The sequence below is a fragment of the Pteropus alecto genome, unplaced genomic scaffold (genome assembly GCF_000325575.1).
Source record: "Pteropus alecto unplaced genomic scaffold, ASM32557v1 scaffold239, whole genome shotgun sequence".
Classification (NCBI taxonomy): Eukaryota; Metazoa; Chordata; class Mammalia; order Chiroptera; family Pteropodidae; genus Pteropus; species Pteropus alecto.
The window spans coordinates 12210194-12226541 of NW_006494613.1; the positions used below are offsets into that span (position 1 = coordinate 12210194).

The 16348-nt window shown below is 32.3% G+C and overlaps 1 protein-coding gene and 1 pseudogene across 2 annotated transcripts in view; both read left to right on the plus strand.

The window, feature by feature from the left end:
• Positions 1 to 16348, plus strand: part of CADM2 (cell adhesion molecule 2) — a 974765-nt gene that overhangs the window by 501956 nt on the left and 456461 nt on the right. The window lies entirely within an intron of this gene.
• LOC112474485 lies at positions 8762 to 8880 on the plus strand (annotated as a pseudogene).

A 16348-nucleotide genomic window follows, 5' to 3' on the forward strand; every position in this document is an offset into this window, starting at 1 on the left:
ATACATACACAAGCTCACTTTACCTTATTATATATTACTATAGATAACAATAATTTGATAATCTGTAAATATTTCAAAAACTAACTTTTCTTTTTTTGATAACAAGTCTTTTTTAGTTATATTTGAAGCAGGATAAGTAATATTTGTAGAAATGCTTCATGCTATACATGCCACAAAACAAGTACAAAATGAATAACATGTCATTTCTTCATGGCATAGAGGTCATTCTATTAAATAACTATCAAAAACAATATTGTAGCCAAAGCGTTATGTAACAAATATTGATATTTTAAACCTTATGTGATAATTAATTATAATTTTTATGACTAAATAAATCTAAAATATGAAGTTTCAGAGAAACCATTTATAGATTGCATCTATTAACTGTCATTGGACTCCGTTCTGTTGCTTTCTGTTCTGTTCTACAAAGAAATCAAGAAGCTTGTGAATTTGCAACCTAAAGAAGGAGCAATGGACAAACACATTTACTATGTTCTAAAGTTTACAAAAGGAAGGGCGAGCGTCAGAAAGTTCAGATCATAGGAATTAGGAGATGACAGAGAGACACAGGAGTGGTAGCCTATGGATCCCCAGTATCAGGAATCCTTAGAGAAAGAGAAGAGAGGAAAGAAAAGAACATGGCCACAGGTAAGGCCATAAATCTTAAAGATTTAGTATAAGTAATCAAACTACAAGTATGCAGTACTATAGCCCAGATATTACCAAGAAATAGGACAGTATTTATAGCCTACTTACCTTAGAGAAGCAAGGAAACCTGAGGAAAGAGCAATAAATAAACATCTCCTCTAACCGGATGCCCTACACATTAGCTAGATTAAATTTTCATTTATGTGCATATATCCCATACAAATTGTAAACTACTTGAGTGCTGCATGGGATAAGGATGGATTCCCGTGCATCTTGATTTATTTCACATGAAACAGCTCTTGGAATTAGAAAGCCTCCAACATATACCAAGTTAATGATGAGCAAACATTTTATTTTTATAAATGTATTTATTTAAATTAGTTTCAAGCAAACATTTTAATTTTACATCAATAATAGCTAGAGGAAGGAAAGCAGCATTATAGAAAAAAATTGAGTTAGGTGTATGGTCTAGTATATGTTCTATCTTGGCAAATGTTTTATATAAATTTGGGAAGAATGTATAATTTGCTATCATTGGATGGAATGGTCTAGTCATGTCAATTAAGTTAAGTAGTTTGATAGGATTGTTTGAATTTGCTATATCCTTACTGATATTATGTCTAGTCAATCAATTATTGATAAAGAGATTATTTTAGTTGATTTGGGCTGCTATAACAGATGGGGTAGCTTATAAACTACAGAAGTTTATTTCTCATAGTTCTGGGGCCAAGAAGACCAAGATCAAGGTGCCAGCATATTCGGTGTCTTTGTGAGGACTTGTTTTCGGATTTATAGACAACCATCTTTTTGTTGTATCCTCACTTGGTAGAGGGGTAAGGGAGCTCATTGGAGTTATCTTTTATAAGGACATACATTCCATTTGAGAAATCTCCACCCTCAAGACCTAATCACGCCCCAAATGCCCCAATTCCTAATGCTATCACGTTGGGAGTTAGAATTTTAACATAATTTTGGGGAATTCAAACATTCAGTCTTTAGCAGGGGTTTTGAAATCTTAGACTATGATGATGTATTTGTTTGTTTCTTCTTGCAGATATACCAATTTTTGTTTCATGTATTTGAACTTATTATAAGTATAAATGTAAAATATTTTTATATTCTCTTGATGAACTGACACCTTTATCATTATGAAATAGCATTCTTCATTCTTGATAACATTCATTGTCTGAAATTTACTTTGCCTAAGGTTAATATAGTCAATTTGATTTCCTTTTAATATATATTTTTTTTTAATTTTAAACAGCTTTAGATGTACAGAAAAATTTTAAATATGGTGAAGAGAGGCTCCATGTACCTCATTTCCAGTTTCTCTTTTTATCTACATTCAGCTTTTGTATGGTACATTTCTTACAATTAATAAAATAATGATAGATGATTATTAACTAAAGTTCATACTTTATTTCAGCACCCCATCCAGGATGCCATGTTACATTTAGAAGTCAGGTCTCTTTAGATTTCTCTGGGCTGTGGCAGTTTCCAACATTTTTTAAATTAGTGTTAGTGTGCTATGTTTTATTGTATCCTTTTATTTTTATCCTGTGCATATCTTTTTATTTGAAATATGTTTTCTGTAGGCGCATATAGTTAGGTCTTGCCTTTTTTTCCCAGTATGACAATCTTTGTCTTTTAATTGGGGGCAATCTTTACTTTTTAATTGTTTCTACTTAAGGTGATGATTAACTTGGTTACTTTTAAATCTATCATCTTCCTAATTGTTTTCTATTACTTTAATTTGTTTCCATTTTTATTTTTTATTTATTTAGGATTGAATATTTTTATGATTCTATTTTTCCTCTTTTTTGGCTTATTATCAATAGCCCTTTAAATTATTTTACTAATTGTTTTAGGGTTATAGTTTACATCTTTAAGTTATCACAGTGTACTTCCAACTGATATTATGCTACTTCACATGAAGAAAAAGAATCTTACAATAGTGTTCTTCTATTTCTCCTCTCCCAACCTTTCTGCTATTATGACCACACATTATACTTCTTTATATTTGTAAACCTCATATGTATTATTATCGTTTTTGTTCAAAAACACAATTATTTTGGGCACTCTGTTCTGAGAACTATGGCCACCTTGGGAGTCAGCCAAGCTCTTTCTGTATTTCCTATCTCTGTAGTGAAACCCAGGAATTCTCTCAATACTGTAAACTGGAGTATTTTAAGGGCTCACCTCATTTGTTTTCCATTTTTCAGGCTCACTGTCTTTTATTCACTGTCTAATAAACAATATTCTGCAAACTGCTACATCATATATTTTGTTTGTTTCAGTGAGAAGGTAAAACTGTTTCCTGTTATGGTATTTTGGTCATCTAAAATAGAGTAGAGTAGTTCTCCATGTGAATAGTGGTTCTTTGTAGTGTTCTAGCATGAAGTTGGAACCTCATAAGAAGATTCATTCTCTCTCTCTCTCTCTCTCTCACACACACACACACATACACACACACACACATACTCTCACACAAACGATATCACCAGTTCTGACCTTTTGTCTACGTCTGGGTTTGCGTTTTCAGTCATAGAATACCTCAAACATGTCTAAAGCCAAGTTCCAAACTGAATTACAAAACAGTCTTCAAATTTCAGGCTTCCTTATACTAGGAATTATAGAATTATATTTAAAACAGAACAAAACAAAAATCTAATGCTATGTAGTAATAAGATATAATAAGAAGTCAGATGACCTGGATTAAAATCCAGAGTGTAGCTCTGTGACTCTGAACAAATAGTATAGCCTACCTTAGACTGCTTCTCATATGAAAAATTGAATAATTCCAAGCTTCAAGATTATACTGAAGACCAAAAAACCAAACATACTGTATAGCTCATATTAATCCACTAAAATACTTGTTTTATTCTTCATTAAAATTAGCTTAATTTCATATTGACTTATATAAACAAAAGACCAATATGTGTAAGATTACAGAATATATTATAGTTTACCATCTCAGAACTCTAAAAATAAACAACTATACTACCATTTTAATAGCTAAGAAATTGGAAAATATTCATGACCGAATGTACAAAATGATTAAGAATTTTCTGTAGGATTTGAACCCAGTTCAGTTTTAATCCACACTTTTTTCTGGAGAGTTTAAGCCTCATTTTCATAAAATAATTTATATGAATATTTTAGTTTTAGAGATATAAATCTAATATCAGAATTTTCAAATACTCTATACTAGTACTTGCTATTTCATGCACTAAATGTATAGAAAATTCTACGTAATCTGTAGTTATGCACTGATACTTTTGTAAACTCTACATCATAAATATTCAAAATGCTTTTTTTCAGTAAGTACACTTAATTGTATATACAAAATTAATATGATATACTGTTATTGTATTCCTTTAAATATTGTTTTTGGCTATAACACCTCAAAGAACTCTTAGTTAAGGCCTAGAATAATATCAAAATGCACACTCAAGAGGAAACAACTACTACTTTTTATAGTTTATAATTTAGCATGTTTTGGTTATTCTTTATTTCTGTCACGCAGGCTGCAAATTGACAATGTCAAAAAACATTTCACGGGCCTGGCAAATGTTATAAACACTCTTAAAATTGCATGCTACTATTTTACAGTGGTATTTTAAAATGTTTTGCATTAGTAGCACTCCGAATCATTATCGTGGGATTACATTTTTTCTCCTCTAGTAATATTTTATGCTCCTTTAATGTGCCATTTTCTTTTATCCTATTTTGAGTCAATCTCCTTTTCTGTCAAATACTCTTTGGTAAAATATTTTAACAGTACATTTCTCATATATGATCTTTGAAAATGTATTTCTCAGTCTGATTCTGTGTCTCCTATCTGTACTTACAGACACATGCCACTTTTGCCACAATCTCACAAGCACAGAATTTCACTGGTGTTTTAACTTTTAGGTTTACACATTTTTCCACTGGCCAAGCTCTTAGGAATCTGTCTTGTTACTTTTTCATGTTTCTCTCCTCAGAAACCTCTGTTATCACCTTCCTGTAGTAATTATTGCAGGGACTCTAAGTGCCACATATCAGCTTGCTGCCATGTTTGTTCTTGCCATTTTTGAGAAGAAAATCCTAGAGTAGCTTAGGTCTAGACCAACAGTGGGAAATGTCAGCATACCCATACACACATATGCACATGCACATGCAAAATTTCTCTTTTTCTTCTTTGTAGCTTAGTGGTTAAGAGCTCAGAATCCAGAGTAAGCTTCCTGGGTTCCAAGCCCAGGTCTTCTAAAATAACTGCATGGCATTCAACACAATGCTTAATCTCATTGTGTTTCAATCCTCTCATTAATAAAATGGGAGCAATTAATGTACTTACCTATGAATGTTGTTATGCTTAAAAGAGGACCTGATATGTAGGTCATAATGTAAATGTTAGCTATGGCTACTGCTGCAATTAATGCTACTATTACTACTGTCATGACTATTGCTGCTATAATAGTAAAAGTAAGAAATACTTAATTTACATTGAGGCAAAAGTATGCCAGAAGCAAAATATTGATATTGGCAGCTTCGTATCATGTATGTCTCCCACCCTGACCCTAAATCTAGAGCATTTCTACTAATGTTATTTATTTCTTGCTTATCAAAAAGTCCCCCCCTCCCAGGGAAAACAAAACGATACAACAAAATACAGTTCTTTTAACTATGATTATAAATGATATTTACTTTCAAAAATCTTTCTACTTTTTAACAGAAAGACAACCAAACCAGGGAAATAGTTAGCTTTATTAAATAAAATTTTAGTGTTGCAAAACTTCATGTGTCATTTTATTTAATCATGCAACTACTAGTCAAGAATGTATTACTGTACAATTTTACAAATGAAGTTATTAAAGTTCATAAAAAAAAGAATAGCTTGCTCAAGTTCAGATATAAAGATTTGCTATTAAATATCAAGCTTAATCTTTTCTGCTTCCAGAAATAAAGAAATAAAGTTTTAAGTCCAAACTTGGAATTTCCGATTGAGTCACACTTCTTAAGTAGCTGACTGGAAAGGTATTTTAAAGTTATTGACTAGACATTTTCTAAGTACACCTGCAATTTCTGCTTATAATTGACAATCGTGTGCGTCTAGATATTTCTCAAGCTTGGTGAAATAGGTAGGCAGAGATATGTTGACGTTGGGATGCATACACTAATCTTTTTGTGTTAGAGCAAAGAGAGCTGCCAGACTTATTTTACATCCAACTATTCATTCAGCAAGCGATTTAATTAATCCTCAGTACTTTATAAGACCTTCTTGCTCTTTTAGTATGCTATTCACTTATTGTTAAACTCTAATTACTATAAAGGTTATTCTTTAAAACCATAAATGATTGTTTAGATCATTGTCTTAACTTGGGCTGGTATAACAAAATAAAACTGGGCTTAAATAGCAGGGATTTTTTTCCACACAGTTCTGGAGGCTGAGAAGTCCAAAGTCAAGGTACCAGCTAATTTGGTTCCCTGATAAGGGCTCTCTTCTTGGCTTGTAGACATTTCCCTTCTTGTTATGGTCTCATGTGGCAGAGAGAGTATGCTCTGGTTTCTTCTTCTTTTTATAAGGGAACTAATCCCATCATGGGGCCTCATTTTCATCTAAACCTAATTACCTCCTAAAGGCCCTACCTCCAAATATTATGACATTGGAGGTAGGGATTCAAAAAATATATTTGTGTGTGGGGGGGGGCACACACATTCAACCTATAACAATTGTGTTGCTTTTCTGTTTCAACTCTTCAGTGATTGTCTATTGTAATAAAATTGAAGTATTTTCACCTTTCTGCCTATGACCCGCTACTGCTATTACTGCAGGCTCACATGGAGTCCCTACTCATCATTTACTGCTCCTCTCCCGACTAACCTTCCCTCAGTTATAGGATTGCATTTCCTTCTTCAGGGAATGGAGTTTCATGGCACTGTTCCTTCTACCTGTGATATTTATGCTCACTCTTCTCTTGGTTAATTCATCTTCAGGTCCTTGTTCAAATGTTACTTCCTAGGAATGCCCTCTCTGAATTCTAAGACTTTATAAATGAAACTTCCTGCTTTCTCCATCACAGCATTTATCAATATATGTGATTGTACATTTATTTGTGTAATGATTTTTTTCCCACCTGGTAAACTCTGTAGGTCAAGTGCGATCTCTTTCTTGATTACCATCATAATCTCAACATCAAGCATAGTCTTACACATTGAAGGTACCTAATAAATAATTATTAAAGAAATACATGAATAAAAAGATAGATACTGACATAGCAATTAAAGTTATGTAGGTTTCATAACTAAATTTAATATATTTAAAAATATATTAAAAATAAAACAAAACTTGTTACTGTATGACCTCAGGAGAGTTCCCCAATATTCTTGAAATTCAGATCCCTTATCAGTATTGTGGGTATAAAAACACCCTTTTTATCATAACATTTGAGAATTATATGTTTAAACTTTCTGACTCAGTACAAGTTGGCTACCTTCTGTTTCAATTAGAGACCTAGCACTGATTTTTACATGTTAACTCTATTCATTGGACATCCTTCCACTGAAAGTCACTGTGAGAGTCATTATTTTTATTGATTTTTTATTTTTTTCTCACAAATTCATGACTAAAAATGGTGTCAATTTATTGATTTCATTAAGCTGGAGAATGATCATAATAGTTTTCACTCATCTCTGAAGAGGAGAACCAAGAAGATGTAAAGAGGCTTCTTTGGGTTATTGTGGTTGTTTCTGTTTTAAGCGGCTTAATATTTACAGTTTGTACTCTGATAAACTATTTGTAGATCTTAGTTTTTTGTGGTTTAAAGAAGAAGTATCATTTGAAGAGTGAATGTAAAGGCATAAACAAAAAATGCATATTAGCATAAAATTTTACTCAGAGGAATAGTTTTAAGTAACTGTTAATAGTTGTAAGAGTATGTTCGCCATTCTTCCTACTTTGTTTATTTTTAACTCTCTGGCTTGTCTTCTCTCCTCTCCTCTTCTTAAAATATTATATCCAATAAAGGTAGCTAAGAAAATGCTTATGAAGAAAATGATTTTTTTCTCATATCCAAAGATATATCTATAATCTAATTAAGAAAGGAAATAAAGTAGAGAAGTCAAAGGATATGAAATGAAACAAAGTAGGCATTCTCCATAAAAACAGTCCTCCAATTGCTGTGATTATTATTACTACATTGGTTTATAAATGCTACCTCTTTATATTTTAATATTTTATAAATGACAAAAATAAAAATGGAGAACAATGTAGGCAGTGTTTCGGTATTAATACTGGAGAAACTACAGGTATTATTTTCCCTGCTTAAACTGTAATAATTCAAAGTACATATTACTGTTGTTTGATATTTATGAAATTAAGAACACTATCTTCATAAGCATAAATGTGCCATCTCTGTCCCCAGAGTAATATTTTCATATTTTGTTCTTTCTTTAAGCTGGTAGGTGCCTTCATGGACTATTAGCATTTTAAATATCTTTAAATTCCCTAGCAGAATAAGTCACTATTTTTGAGCTATAGTCCTCCTCTAACTAACCTCACTCTGCTCTAGTTACTCATGCTCATAAATTTTTACACATGTAAAGACTCCTTTAAGGTTTTTAGAAACATCAGTGCTGGTGGCAAATGTCTGAAGGTTCTAGATTCCATTGCCTCTTCAAGTAATGTCCTAATCTTAAAGTAATTTCAGGGCAGCTGATTCTATGCATGTTAGCCATATCTGAATGAGTCACTAGGCAACTTAGTATGCACAGTTTCCTTTATAAGCAAACCATATATTTCCTGTTCTGTGATGACCAAATGAAAATAGAGATAGTCTTTTCTGATGTAGCACAGCATGTGAGCTCAAATGATAATTTATATGAAAAACTTATTTTTATACTTAAAAATGTACAACCTTGACACCTAACTAAAAACTATTTTTTAAAATATTTCTGAGGAAGTAAAACTATGATTCCAGCTGTTGACTCCTCTCAAAAAAAAAAAAAAAAGTTTTAGGTTGTAAAAAGGAACAAAATAAACATGGACATGGTTCCATAGTGTAGTGGTTAGTATGTCTGCTTTACACGCAGAAGGTCCTGGGTTGGTGCCCCAGTGGAGCCACGGTGCATGGTCTACGGCCATGCCATTCTGAACAAGCCCAATCCTGTTTGATCTCAGAAGCTAAGCAGGCTTGGGTCTGGTTAGTACTTGGATGAGAGACCACATAAGAAGACCAGGTGCCGTAGGCATAAATAATAATTATAATAATAATAATAATAATAAAAAAATAAAATAAACATTTGAGCAAAGGAAAAGATTAAAATGTGGGAGGTGCAGATTCAGGTAGCAACCTAAATTGTACTCCAAAAGAACAAAGAAAGGCAGGGTTTATAAAGGCAAGACCATAAGAGATGTTCTCATTTAGGTCCTTGAAGTAAATGAGGCTAGGTCAGTTGGGATTGGATAGGCCCATTATGTAAATGAAGGATGTTGGTTGTCAAAATAGATTGGTTCCTTTCAAGGTGAAGAATGCAGATGGTCTAGTCACCATGATGAGGATAATGCTCATACATGTCCACATAGCAATCATTGATCCAAGACAAGTATGGTTTAGACTTCAGCTAAATTTAGCAACAGATCAGCAACTGAACAGTAGTTCCAAGAGCTGAGACATGAGATATGCATAGGCCTCACTTCCTTAAAGATCTCCCAACTCCATTTTAGTGACTCTCTTTGCAAAGCTTATTTCATTTTATTTTCTCCATTATTATAGAACAGATTTTCTGAGATTTCATCAAATTTAAGCATAAATGAAAATTTGGATTGTATGAATTTTATTCAAATGACAAGTGGGATGAGTTGAAACATCCTGATCATTTCTCATGAATGAATGAATGAATGAAAGAATGCATCTTTTTTTTTTCCTGCAAACAGTCATGGTGATTGTTATAAATGTTTTTCTCCTGAAAGAAATAAAGCCATGTGAATCCAGACAGAACTAGGATGAATAGTATGTTAAAGAATTATTACAGCCAAGGGTCATTAGCTATAATCAAGGGCCAGCTTAGACACAGAACAAGAAGCAGAAGGTGAGTTTGATCTCTAGCCAGATCAGAAGCCACGCACCATGGAGGCCATCTGGATGCCAGAAAGTTAATTTACATTCTGGTCATTGATTTTTATTTAATTTGGAATAAGTGCTTAAATTCTAAAAGAAGAGCAAAGCTTTATACAGATAGGCTGGGAAATCTCCCTCTCCTCAAATCTCTTGTTACTGTTGTAAAATATTCAGTGTCTATCATTTTAGAAATGTCACTGTCAAAGAAGCTAAGATGCAAAATAATATATTACAGTTCAACCCCAGCAAATCTGAAATCTGACTGTTTACTCAGATGTCTACCATATGTTGATATTTTCCTTTTTGCATTCTTTAGAAAAAAGTTTACTATCCACTTAGGAAAATACTGAATTTATTTCTGTTTAAACAGCATATGTCAAATTTGCAATATTTGATTCCTTAAAACAATCTATTGTCTTAGAATGATAATGTTTCCCATCACTCTTGTTATTCAACTGCTACTATCGTATAGAACCATCTATATCTGTACTGTTCAATACAGTAGTCACTAGCCATGTGTAGCTCTTTTAATTTAACTAAAATAAAATATATTAAAAATTCAGTTCTTCAGTAATGGTAGCCATATTTCAAGTCCTCAATAGCCATAGGTAGATATTATTTCCTTCACCAAAAGAAGTGCCATAGAGACAGCACTATTCCAGATGAGGTGTCAGTAAATTATAACCCGTTATTCAAATCAGCCTACTGTCTGTTATTGTGAATAAATTTAACTGGAGCACAGTCATGCCCATTTGTTTAAGTGTTATGTATGATTGCTTCACTCCACAAAGGCAGTGTTGAGTAGTAGTATGACAGATAACAGTATCTCACACAAAGCCTAAAATATTTGCTGTCTGGCCCCCTGCAAAAGATATCTGCTGAACTCTTATCTGGACCATTGCTAAAGTACATTTTTAAGACCTATCAAAATGAGTAGCCCTTGACTTTTGCTTTCTAGTCTTTTAATTTTTATGTAATTTATGTTTTGTGTAAATATGTTTCAAGGTACCCCATCTTCTCCTATCTTGGGCTCTCCTGACAGAGTGGTAGCCTTAAGTGCTTTTTTTCAGATCAAGTAGGAAAATGATTGTAAAGGATGGATACTCCTATTGTTTATGTCAAATTGAGGTCATAAATTCTACAGGGAGTGCTGGGCATTACAGCAGCTAAGCTTACTACTACAGCCACAAAATGTATCATAAATCAGTTTGGAGTTGAGAATATTTACAAGCCTCTTTCTTCATGTCTATTTTATAATATGTAACAAAAGCAGTTCACGATGTTCCTCTGTAATTTGAAGTTCATTTTGTATTTACAGACTCGATTGCACTTTATATGCAAATGACTCATTATAGTTTAAAAAAGCAGTATGTTAATTTGATTAATTTCTTACCTTATTTAAATCTTATGAAATGTCACCTGCCATTCAATCTACACACCAGTTATAACAAAACAACAAACATTACAAAGAGCTGAAGCATTAAATTTCTCCTAATCAGAAAACAGATATGACAAGATTCACTTTATTCACATATAAATACTGGATATGTTAGAGTTTGGAACTCTCTGCTACCAACCCGTCCATGGGCCCTAAAGAGCCTATTCTATAATAAAATTGTCCATCTAAAATAGACATCTGAGAATATTGATTCCATATTCTACGAGATTTCAGTAGTTTGTGAATTAGGCGATTTCTGTTTACAAATCTGAGGAACAATATAAATAAAACATTGCTTCGCAAGTATCTTGTGTGACAGCTCCTTGTTTCTAACATGATGCCAACCCCTTTGAAGGAGTTTGTTTCCTCTTGTCATTACCTTTGGTCATGGGGAATGATAAGGATAATTATGTTGTCTACCCCTGTGATACTCAGTGCTGTGTGTCTCCCTGGTAGGATGCCACATTTCCTCCTTTCAAAGCAGCTTCCGTTCCTTCTGTCCACTGACTCTCAGCGTCAGGGAAAGGGGAAATGTACAGCATGACACTACAGGCGAGAATTTATTCCCGGAAGCCACAGAAGGGAAATTAGCATAGCTAGGTGAAAAAAAAAAGCTACCCTGGAACAGAGTAACCTATAGGGTCAGTTGGCTATCATAGTCCAATGCTATGTGTAGAAGAAATGATATTTTAAAACTGTGGGCTTGTGTCCTCATGTGGTCCTTGTAGAATAACTGGATGTTATTAAAGAGAATGGAACTGTCCTAGAAATGCCATTAGAAATTATAGCACAGAAGACTATAATGATAAAGGAGCCACAGACCAGTAGGAAGTTCTGGGGTATTTAGAAAGCAAAATACAGAAAAAAAACAAAGACTATTTGTGTTTTAAATATTAACTGATAGAAAGAAAATATTAATTTGAAAAAGTGAGAAAAGTTGAAAAGTATTATTTAAATGAAGAATATTCAACTGTGAGAAAGGATAACATATACATTGTATTCATTAGGAAAGGGAAATTCAAACGGAACACTAAAAGATCAATAAAAAATTATAATAAATCATGGTAATTGGCTTGATTTATACATTAGCAGCTAAACAGTCTTTGTGTTTTAATTGATATTTATGTTCAAGATTGGCTTTTGGAGGGTAATTTTAATTCCTTTTTTTTTATTTTGAGAGTAATATTCCTTTTTGGTTTTGGCAATATTTTTTTTTTTATCGATTTCAACAGATTTTATATCTGATTACATCTGAGGTTGTTTGGAATTGCATTTTTCCTACTGAATTGCTTAAAAAGGATCTTTGTAGTAGTTTTTTACTGAGGAATTTTGCACTGACCTTGAGTAAACTAGGAGTATGTAGGCAGATATCTGGTAATTCAAAGATTTATTGTTTGAACACAAAAGTAGGAGAAAGATTTAGTAAATATGAGAGACATGTACAGCCAGATTAGTAGAATATTATTAATGACTTTAGAATATGGTATATATTTTAATTGATGTTTATAAATAGGTTTACTCTCTGTGGTTTTGTAATATAACATTTACCAAACTTCTTTCTTGATGGAATTTACATATGGCACATCAGGATGATTAAAAGCCAGCAGTCTTTTCACAGCATGCAAAAAATAGGATTTGATTTATCTTCATGCCTCGCCTATCACTTGCTGAGACTGTACTTTTGAAAATTTAGTATTCTAATTTCTCATAAGGAGTTTTTTTTATGTAAAATATTATGTAAATAACTTTTAACATTTTTAAGTACAGTTTTTTGAATTTTTATTCAGTAAAATAATTGATGAGAGAAAAGGTATGCTTCGTTCACAAAATCTGTAATGTTATATCAAAGGATAATGTGTTTTAAATTAAACAGAATTGTACATAGTCTAATATATTAGAGTATTAAAATCATTACTATCATGACTTTTTAACAAGTATTTAAAAGATTCAAAAGTATTTGGTGTATGCGGAATTATCTAACTTGGCATAGAACATTGTTAAAAATTAGAAGATTAACAGAATTGAAATTGCTATTCTAGCAGCAAATGGAACTTTTTATTCTATGTTAAATTGATGTAATCTATGGAGTAGAATGTATCTTAAAATGTTATATGGTTATAAAGGCAGATTGGTGATAATAGAAGTGTGTGTGCGAAAACTACAATGTTAATAGAAAAATAAACATTTTCCCCACAAATGGAATCATACTGATTGGTAAATGGTTATAAAGGCAGATTGGTGATAATAGAAGTGTGTGTGCGAAAACTACAATGTTAATAGAAAAATAAACATTTTCCTCACAAATGGAATCATATTGATTGGTAAATGTAACTCATTCATATATGATGATTATGTCAGGATTATAATGAGTTAAATTGAGTGATGTTCTAATTTAGGTAAAATAGACCATAAACTTGCTTAAATGATGTCATCCTCTGATTCCATATAAAATAATACTAACTACTATGAAATAAGTACTCATTATGGGTGAGAAATTTAACAACACCATCTTACTTCAGTCTTACCATAACCTTGAATCGTAAGTGACATTTACATTTTGTAGTTGGCATAAATTTAGACTGAGTGTTTGATTAACCTGACAGTGTCACAGATAGCAAGTAATGGCATCAAGATTTGAACTCAGGTATCTATAGATAAAGCTTGATTCAAACCAAAGTCTACGTCATTTTATTTAAAAATCAAATCATTCTTCTCTTTATTAATGAAAACCAAAGCATGTAAGATTTGTTTGAATATTGCAAGTTTTGATTTTTCTTTCAGTGGATCCTCCTTGCTTGTGGGGTTATGAGGTGAGTATTTAACATATTGGAGATAATATGTAGAAAATTGTTGCTTCAAATGCTGTGAGACACAATTCTAACCCATATAGTTCTTTAATAGTACAACATTTTATTTTCAGTTTTTAAACCATTTTCATGCTCATGGTTCCTTTTCAATTCCCATATATTGCCAGCTCTCTGAAGTGAGAGTCTCATTAGGCCCATGATACAGGTGGAGATGCTGAGGCTCCTCATACCAGGGTACATGGTTTTGAAGTGACTGTGCTGAGACTCAGGTTCAGGTTCCAGAAAGTAGCTGTGCCCTTTCCACTTCACTACAGTTGCTTTCATGAATGAAAGTGGAAAGAAACCACTTTGTTCGTGGTTGTTTTAACGTTTAAGGAAAAAAAAAAGTCAGAAGTTTGAAGTATTGGGAAAAATTTCAAAGTTAAAATCCATGGGCCTGGAGGTCAGGGTCAGATGATAGACATTGTGTTGTATAACATTTTTATCAAGAATATTATTATCAGTAAATATTTGATGCAATTTTTAGTCTGCTTATATAAAAGCGTAGTGTTAAAATCACTTCACATTCTTCTCCTGTAGAAGATTTGATTCTGTTGGACGTACTTGGATTTCTGTCATGTCAGTCCAATGTGAGAAGTGACAGAGGTGATTGTTAGGATACAGGAACAAGTGCCTAATTAGCTACACTGAACTTTAAGAACTATAATGCCATGAGTTGAATACATTATATTGCAGAGCTATATATAAACATTGTGTGGGAGAGGCAGAAGAATTGGAAATGTATGCTTTTTAAGACTGAATATATTTGTGAGTAGGAAAAGCTTCTTAATAAAACGCTCAGATTATGAGTTGCTTTACCTTCTTTTATATAAGGAAATCTGGATTTAATATCTATGATGGATTCACAGGCATACCTTCTTTGGTTTAAATGCACTTTAAAATCTTTCATTATGACAACTGTTTAGATCAAAATTATAAAGATTACATTTAAAAAAAATACAAGCTTTATGAAATTCTTCCAATTCTTTCATACCTTTGATAAGTATGATTACAAATAAGAATATCAAAGATCAGTTTGACTAAGATGGCTTATATTGACACATATTTCAACATATCTTAAAAGCTCACAGTGTCCTAACTTTATCAGTAAAATATAATATTTTAAGATTATGCTAAATTTTTAAAAGACTTTTTATTTTCAATTATTGCTATGAAATTGTTTCCAGAACATGTGAAGCCTTTAATGTTTTCAGTTTTCTCAATTCTCCTTTCTACTTCCTCACTGCTCATGATGCCGAGAAATTTCTTTAGAGCCCCATTCCTTGCTCTGCTGGTGTTACATGCTCCAACTCTATCATTCCTTATTTCATTTCATTTTAACATATTTGTCTTTAGTTCTATTTGGTTAGAGGTTCACCAGGTATTTTAATCAAATCTTTAAAAATAGTTTCTGTCAATGACTGAAACTTTTATCATAGCATTCTGCCATTTAACATCTTTTTTCTAATTGAAATGACAAGTGAAAATGAAATGAATTACATAACAGAAGGGGATCAATTAAAGATGACCAATGTTTTTTGCTTAAGCAACTAGATAGATGTGAGTACCATTTTCTGAAGTAGGGGAAAATATACAGGGGAAATTTTAATAAAGCAACATTGGTGACATTGGATAAAATCAAGAGCTCAATTTGGGTACTATTAAGTTTAAATTGCCTCTGTGACTTCACAGTAGAAATGTTACTTTTAAAGTTCAATATATGTCTAGAGTTAGAAAAAAATATAACTAGAGATAATAATGTGTGATTCATGCAATATATATGATTTTCTCAGGAGAGAATAAAAGACAGAGGGCCTGGGAGAAAGCCCTCACTCAGGATCTGTATTGTGATAAATCTATCCTCCTAGTAAGTGTGATTGTAATGGAATTTTAACTTTCAAATTGCATGTTATCATGAAAGCCAAATGAAATCTCTTAGGATTATATTCATTTTTATCATAATCTATAGGATAAAGGTGACTATACTAGGCTGTCACCTGTAGTAAACAAGATTCCTTCAAATCTCTTTTAATTTCTAAAAACCAATACACCAGAGCCTCTTATTAGCAGTCTACATGCAAAATATTTTGACTGTTTTAGGTTCTGGGTTCTTTTGTAGGCCGTGTTGAACACAGAAGTCAATAGAAAATCCTACAATATTTTGTTGTCATTTTTAAAGACAAACAGACTCTTTTCATATTAGCCTGAAGACTAGATGAAACATATTGACTGTAAAATAGAGTAGAGATGACAAATATACCTATCCATGCAGCCACCTTCAACTTTCATGCTAGTGGCAATGTGATCAACATTTA